Here is an 8,861-nt window from a genome sequence, read left to right as displayed (position 1 = left end):
TTACCTTTTTTCACAGTTTACACCACCACGACGGTTGGCCTAAAGGGCTGTTTGGTAGCCTCTTAATGAAATATTAAGAAGGTACCACTGAATCAGTCAGAGTGTGAGTCTGTTTGGTTACACGTCTTAATGGCTCATGAAGCCTCTAAATGGTTAAGTTTCAAAGACATGTTATATGATTCAGAGATAACTTTTAATCAGTCGGGCTTCTTATAAATTCAACGCAAGATTGCCAAAAAAACCTATAAATATAGTTAGAAGATGATATTTTATTGACTCCATATGAGATCCTATTGAGAGACTACAAATATCTCCAAATATCTTTCCATGTAAGCATATACATACATAAAACATTACATTATAAACCCACTTGATTATAAATTACACCTTGAATCCCAACCAACACACCTTAGTCTTCCTCATCTGTCTGTCAGCAGACCCAAAGGATACCCACATCATAAAAACCATCACTTTTCATAACCCTTTTCAATTAATTCCTCTTCTATAAATACCCACACCCACACCCAAACTTTAAACTTGTCGGTGCTTTTATTTTAGATTCTCTCAGTTTTCACCCCCAATTTTCCCTTTTTACAGTTTTACCCCTCTCAGTTATGGAGGGTAATTGTCCAGCTGAGAAGAGGAAGAATGATCAGAGACCGTACAAGGGGATCCGGATGAGGAAGTGGGGGAAGTGGGTGGCCGAAATTCGGGAGCCGAATAAGCGGTCCAGGATTTGGTTGGGCTCTTATTCGTCTCCCGTGGCGGCCGCACGGGCGTACGACACGGCCGTGTATTACCTCCGTGGGCTCACAGCACGATTGAATTTTCCAGAGCTATTGGCGTCTGATGGGACGTTGGGGGAGTTGTCGGCTGCGTCTATTAGGAAAAAGGCAATAGAGGTTGGGGCGAGAGTGGATGCTGAGACGAGTTGTGCGTCGTTGCATATGAGTGGTACGTGTGTGCCCGGTTCGGAACTCAAGGCGTGTTGGTTTCGAGAGAAACTTGACTTGAATATGAAACCCTGGTTTCGAGAGAAACTTGACTTGAATATGAAACCCGAACCCGAGGAGAACGAGGATTATTGGTGATGGGGCAGTTGGGGTGCAAGAAATCCTTTTTTTCTTTCTTTTTTTTTTTTTTTTAATATTTTGGTTACTTTTTCATGTATTGTCTCGGAAACATACGAAACAACTTTTGATGTTTACGATGTACATATAATCTTGTCCGTCTTTGTCTTTTTGTGTTTTTAATTTCTTGTGTGTTTGGTGGTGGTTGTTAACCGTCCTAACTAATATAATTTTTAGTATAATATCCTTTTTTTAATCAGTAAATAAACAAAATTAATAAATGAAATAAAGAAAATCATGGACTGTGATTGATTATATGAAAATTTACTTCGATATTATTTTAATTTCTAGTAACATAATATTGGAAATATTTACATCCCATTAGTTGAATAAAAGATATACATTGAATAACTAAAATATTATATAGCTAGTGAATAAATGAAGTAGTAAATAGTTAGTAACTAAAATTTAGAAATTGTAAAACAATATTTTGAGATAAAATTTAATTGATTATTATTGCTTATTTTTTAAATCAACCTTTTGAATTAGGAAATAAAATATGAAGTGTTGAAATAATAAAACGGGGAAAAAACTATGGCTCACATAACTATGACACACGACGTATCCTTCTATTTATTGTTTATAAACTTTTTTTGTTGGACCACCTTCCACGATTCAATTGGGAAAGGAATACAACATAACCTCACTTGGGCAAACTGGAGAGGGGAGATCCTTCTTTAAAGACGTCAAGCGTAAAGTTTAATGAGTGAGGAAACGAATAAAGAAACGCTGTGGAAATTCTTCCAGCCTTTCAACATGGAAGGGCTATATCCCCTACATAAAGCTTAATGATGGAAATGGTTTCAGAAAAAAGTAATAACACATTTTTGTTAAATCTACATATTTATTTTAACCGAACTTTTATATAATCTAGTTCAAGAATCAAAACAGTAATAACATCTTTAAAAGTTGAGCAATCACTTAACGACATGAATAAACTTTTTACATTTGAAATTGCATGTTAAGTTTTTTACTTTGTGATGCCAACGTACTATATTTGTGTAATTTAGGTTTTTGTTTCTTTTTTTATTGGACAATAAATAAAAGAGGAACACTTCAAATGAGAGTAGTATCAAATAAATCGTTTTTCTTTCTACACTTACATTTTTATTATTTTATAGTATTTTGACAATAGTTCATGATGGAAAAAGGAAAAGTTTATCATCCAAAACAAAAAATGAAACAAGTGTGATCAATTAATAAACAAAATAATCGAAGCACGAGGTGAGATGGTCCCAAATATCTGGTCTTATTAATTATAGAGATATTTTGGCTTGATGAGCCAATCAGGAATAGCGTCACACAAAAAGGCACCAAGACATTATTTGAAAGCTTTTATCAACTAGAGCCACTTCTACCAAACATGTGTTTTTCTGTTTTCTTGCCAAATAAAACTACACTTGTTATTTGTAGTCTGTAGAGATATGTATAATGCTTTGTTCCCGAGTCTTATTTAACAAGGGGAGGAGAAGGAAATTAGAGGAAAATGTCGGTATCCGTATAAAAACTCATTTATTAAAATGAAGAATAGAAAGCAATACGTAGACAACACGTATAACTTTGAGTTTTATAGATAGTGATATTTGTTCCCATTTATGCATGTGGGCTTTTTTCACACACCTCACATCCATTGTATCTTGATTAGAGATGTTCATTTGATCGGGTATCGTTTATTCTGATCGTTTGTTTGGATTTAAAATCTTTTTTCTAATATTCGAAGATCGAACTAATCCGAATTCAAAATTCTCTAATACTTATTTTTAATCCGGAAAAAAGTTTATCGAGCCGGCCCTTTCACAACGAGACGGCCATGCTTACAATATAAATAGATCAATTGAGTTGTAGAAAACACAATGATTATATTCAGGGATGCGCATTTGGTACTTAGTACTGGTACTGTAAAAATAGAGATTCGGTACAGTACCATTCAGTGCCCACCTTTCAGAATTTCGGTATCGGTATTTCTGGTAAAATACCAATACAATATAGAGATGACATATTGTAACGGATAAAGGTACCGTGCTGATTGATTCGGTATGACATTCAGTACCCACGTTTTAAGAAATTTGGTATAGGTATTTTCTGTACTTGGGCTGGTTAGATACCAAATTATATTCCATAACAATGATGCAACCAAATTATTCATTTGAATTGAGAGATCATTATATTCGAATACAAGTTTAATGTTTCAAAAGGAAACACAATTCACAACGACTTAAGGCTAAAGATAAGGACATAAGCATTCATTTGAATTTCGTATTATCTTAGGAAACACAATCGGTGATTAAACACAATCAATATACAAGTTGAATGCCTATAAATTGCATATAAAACCACACTCAAATATAAAGTTCTATCGTCCATTCTCTGCCTAAATTCAACTGTCGTGTTCCCGTGCATCAACATCAACATCAACATCAACTATTTGGAGGTATGTTTCTAACCAAAATTTAACATAAGTGTTGCTATAAGTTTGTCACTATAAATTTTCCTATAGCGATGACATGTAGTCTCCCATAAGGCTCACTTGGTTTATGTAGTTAAGCTAGGGAAGATCGGTTCGATTTTCCCTTTAAGTCATGTATTGTTTTCTATATGCGTATACATAAATTAGTTAAACTTTATCTCGATTACCTTTTATTATTTTGATGGTATTTTCTGTCAAAGATATGATTTTTTACATTTTTGCTATCATATGTGTTTATCTTCTATACTCTGGAAAATGGGACAAGATATCTCTATGATGGTTTGTACCGGAGGCGAATGGGAGCGAGTTGACGGAGTTATTGAGTACATACCGTTAGGATTTATGAGACGTACCCTAGAGTTTTCAGTTGTTACAACTTATAAGGAATTTAAATCTAGAGTGGCTGGCAAATTAAATCTAAGGAGCGATTTTAAGATTACTTACCAGTTTCCTTTTCATTCTCATAATCAAAATAAAACTGTGGTTGTTGAAATATCTGACGACCAGGACCTTGGTGTATTTGTTAGAGAGGCACTTAAAGTTCAAGCGTCGCATGGATCAGTTACATTGTATGTTGTCGAGCCTGGTCCGATGGTAAACATGCTATTTAAAGCTTAATCTTGGTAGACTTGTCATCGTTTTTTTTATGTTTTCAATTGGTAAGTTAATTTTCAGTGACCATGTCTTGCATCGTTTGTTAGTAAAACTATGTTTTGAGAATTTATCTTTAGTTTTTAAATTTAATTGATTGTGTTGATTATCAAGTGATCACAAACTAAATAATTTGAATTTTGAAAATATGCATATTAGTTGTTACAAACTATATAAACACGACACCTAAACTATGATATAAAACGTAGTGAACAAAAACCCAATTATGAGCACGTACAATGAACATAAATTTGCACACCATTCTGTTTAGTCTATATATCAAGGCTATGTTTAAGCTAAAAAAATTTGCAATTCATAGTGATTATACATGTCTTTGTTGAAATATCACAATAGAAACTAAGTTAAAACACTTTTGTTACGGTGAATATTAATATGTCTTGTTTGCATCACGAACTAAACCACCATACCCTTTATGACTACCCTTTATGGCTGCATCGATCTAAGATACTTAATGGAGAAGCAAAGCTCCAATAGGGGCTCGATTTGACTCCGCATTGGATGGAGGCGAATATTTGGGCCAACCGGAGACCACAAGATCTTAAATTCAAATAGTATCTCAACCGAATACAATATTGTAGTTGGGATTTGTAACATACCCGATTACCCAACCAGATAACGCTATTTAATAGCGATTTGTTCTTTAGACAAGCAATGATCAACAAACTCTCATCATCATCATCATCATCATCATCATCATCATCGTACTTAGTATATCCCACAAATAGCAAAACTATGGTAGGGTTTAAGGAGGGTAAGATGTAGACAGCTTTACCTCTACCCTGTAGGAATAGAGAGGCTGCTTCCGGTGAGACCCCCGGCTCAATAGTAGTTTTGCATCAAGCCTTGGACATAAGGCACATAACCCTCAACCACCGGCACACCGGTCGATTGGTGCATGTACCCTTGTCTTTCGGCTATCAACGCCACCACATGATGCCTGATTGACCTTTCGTCAATTTTAATATTATTTTCACGAGATTAGTAAACTAACGTCAAAATTAGTGCAATTTCGGCTATCAACGCCACCACATGATGCCTGGTTGACCTTTCGTCAATTTTAATGTTATTTTCACGAGATTAGTAAACTAACGTCAAAATTAGTGCAATTTCACTTTTACCCATCCGGGGGTTCACACATATATACATTATATGCGCGCCCGCAAACAGGGCGTTAACTTAACTCTAAATAATCAACAAACTCTCATTCCTCTATATCATCTCCGTTAACTTAACTCTGAATAATCCTCGCCTCATCAACAAACATCACAGTTTTGACCTTTTGAGTCTCAACTGACAAGGGAATGAGGGATCGGCAGATTCTATAATCTCAATTACATATATAAATAATAAAATCCATTTATTTAAACGAATAAATGGTTGTTCTAAAAAAACCATTTAGTTATCGTTTTTTATGAAGTATCATTATTTATCCAAATAATTTTTAATCAGTATTCCATGTTTATAACCCTACATATGATTCGCTAATACATGAAAGCTCGGTAAACTTGTCGATTAGTTTATGTTGCTCATTGTGTCTCTTTAGATCAAATCATTGGTTATAGTGTCTTAATTTTACCACTTGGGTATACTAGATCCAATAGAAACAAGTGACAAATGATTAGTACCAGAAATTTAGAATCTCGTTGAAGTTAGGTTGCCATACTTGCGTGATTTTGCACTTAGTATGTTACGTATATGTGTTTTTCAATTACAAAATTATGATGGTTTACAACCTTTGTTCGCCAAATACTCGCTTTCTATACCGACCATTGTTCACTAAATGAATTGTGCACTATGGCACTGTTCCCGGCCATCAACACTTTGCTCATTATTCTATCATGTAACATCACAAGTTTTAAATTAATAAGTAATATTGCCGAATTCGAATAGGCCATGATACTATATGGCTTTATTAAGTCAAAAATCGATATAATACGTATTAATTAACATAACCCCACAGCTTTTCTGTGGGTCACAAGTGGTCGGACACAGAATTTTCTTTGTAGGCAAGAGTAAAATCCTAGTTGGCCAAGTGAGTTCAGCCTATGCATTCAATATTTCAATTAACAATTAAGACTAGTTTTACTTTAAATATACAGGGCCGAGAATAAAAGACCAACATGGGCCACTTGGATCAGCCTACGCATAAAATCATAAATAAGCTGTCTCAATGGGCCGCTTGGACTTGCAGCCTACGCATTATCACTTTCACATGATACTAGGGCTGTCATAACATGTCGGACACGACACGATAAAACATGATGACCTGTGATACTAAATACGAACAGGACACAATAACTAATCGTGTCATTTTTTCCAAACACGAACACGAACCTGTTTAGTAACAGGTTAACCTGTTAGACCTGTTAATGGACTTGTTTAAAGACACGATGAATAATGTATGTGTAATGAAACAAAAATTTTTAAAATGAGCATAAAAATCTTAATTAATACATAATCCATAACATATTTGAAACAAAAACCACAAATTAATAACATACTTGAAGCAAAAAACCACAAAGCTATAACATACTTGAAACAAAAAACCATAGAAGAAAATCATAACATCCATTAAAAATGTAATATCCGGTTTTGACGGGCATGAGTGAAATGTTGTATGTAAATATGACTTAAGGTTTAGGACTTTAGAAGTATATATATATATATTATAAATTAAAAATATACGCAGGTTACTAACAGGTTAACAGGTCTTTAACCTGCTAAGACACGAATTTAAACATGTCTTAAACAGGTTGACCTGTTTAAGACACGAAACCTGTTAAGCTAAAACCCAAACCTTTTAAAACCCGTGTCGTGTTAACATGTCCGTGTCATAAATTGACAACCCTACATGATAGCATGTTTCACGTGAGCTTCGAAAGGGAATCGGGTTATAAGGGAAAATTTTCAAAATAACCTTAATTTAGAAGAGTTTACAACCTCTACAAATAACGAGTTTACAACCTCTACAAATAACACCAACCCCTAAACGTGTTGTCGCCCTATTGGTTTCCGGTTGAATTTGTTTCGAAATGTAAGATTGTAAGACCATATGTAGTTGCCAGAGTTTTGCCCACCAAAGTTCCTACAAAACACTACATCCTGTAGCTAATCGTTTTTTTTTCCCATAAACTCCAACCAATCAAATATTTATGTTATTTATATTTTTTCAATTTATAATAGTTGAGTAATAATTACAAAGACTTTTTAGTTTTTACCATTATACCACTTTTTGCAAAATGACCAATTACTAACTTGAACGTCACACGCCCAAAATGCCCATATATAAAAAGTTTTAACTACACACGGTTTTAGAGAAATAGATCTTACCTTTGTCTCTTAGGGGGTGTTTGGGATTGGGATTACTTATGTTATGAGAGAACGTCACACTCCCAAAATGCCCATATTTTCACTTATTTATAACTTATTAACTTTTTGAAAAGTAATAATGTGTTTGGGATTACTTATGTTATAAGAGAAAAAGTTCTATAAACTGTACTTTTGTAACTTATTAACTTAATAAAAATAGGTAAAATAATAAGAAATACCCCCTTATTCGAATTCTTTGTTTAGATCAAGCTAAGCCAGTGGTTGTGATTAGTGATTTGTTTATCTTATAAAAAGTGATGTCTGGATTATTAAGTTATAATATTTAATTTAAGAATCCTGAAGAGTAAAACGATCTTATCTATCCCGAATTAAACCAAAGTATATAAGCAAGATAACATTAACCAAATCCGGCAGTTGAGGCGATATTTTATTTTAACTTTCCATTGCAGGAGCTTCTGGATCTGTCCGCCAGAAGCTATTATTATTATTATTATTATTATTATTATTATTATTATCGATGGCCTCAATTCTACGCCCTATAACCCTTTCCCAACCGTCATCCGCCACCGTATTCCATCACCAGCTGCCGTGTGTAACCTCATCGCGTATATCCACACTACCGTCCTCTTGCCTCTTCCCGGTTTCCACTTCCAGAACCACTCTCATCGTTGCCGCCGCCGCCGCAGCTGCAGCTACTGTCACCAATAATTCCGTGCCGGTACGTGTACCTATTTCGGACTTAGTCCGACGGACCTGTTAACACGACACGTTTTAGACCTGTTTAATTTTATTTCGTGTCTAAACAGTTAAAATATTGGGCTATGTTATTATTAGTGAGCCGAATAATAACATAGTCCAAGATAAACAACTGTTAAATTGAAAAAATAAAAATATATTATGATTTGATTTTAGAGTGTTAAGGATTTTTGTTTCAAATTTGTTAAAGGATTATTATGTATTAATTAATACTTTTATGAACTTTTGTTTCACTACATACATGACATTATCAGTGTCCCTAAATAGGCGTGCCGAGTAACCTGTTTCTATATTGTGTCGTGTTTGAAAAAAAATGACACGATTAGTTATCGTGTCGTGTTTATGTTTAGCACCATAAGCAATTGTGTCTTATCGTGACATGTATGACCTGCTATGTCGGCCCTTATGTGTCGTATGCTTATATTGTGTCGAATTGTGACAAAAAACAGTGAGGATGAACATTTTCATATAGGAATTTCATCGAACACCTTGTAGGAATTAGGTAA

General features: G+C 34.3%; 1 pseudogene; it reads left to right on the top strand.

The window, feature by feature from the left end:
• The first annotated feature begins 614 nt into the window (after window positions 1-614).
• Window positions 615-1,091, top strand: LOC143585537 (ethylene-responsive transcription factor RAP2-9 pseudogene; annotated as a pseudogene).
• Window positions 1,092-8,861: the final 7,770 nt, after the last annotated feature.

The sequence above is a fragment of the Bidens hawaiensis genome, unplaced genomic scaffold (genome assembly GCF_021521415.1).
Source record: "Bidens hawaiensis isolate Kalapana, Puna unplaced genomic scaffold, B.hawaiensis_p1.1 tig00033878_1, whole genome shotgun sequence".
NCBI classification, from domain to species: domain Eukaryota; kingdom Viridiplantae; phylum Streptophyta; class Magnoliopsida; order Asterales; family Asteraceae; genus Bidens; species Bidens hawaiensis.
Note: the sequence above shows the minus strand (reverse complement) of the source record. Positions and strands in the feature narration are given on the sequence as shown.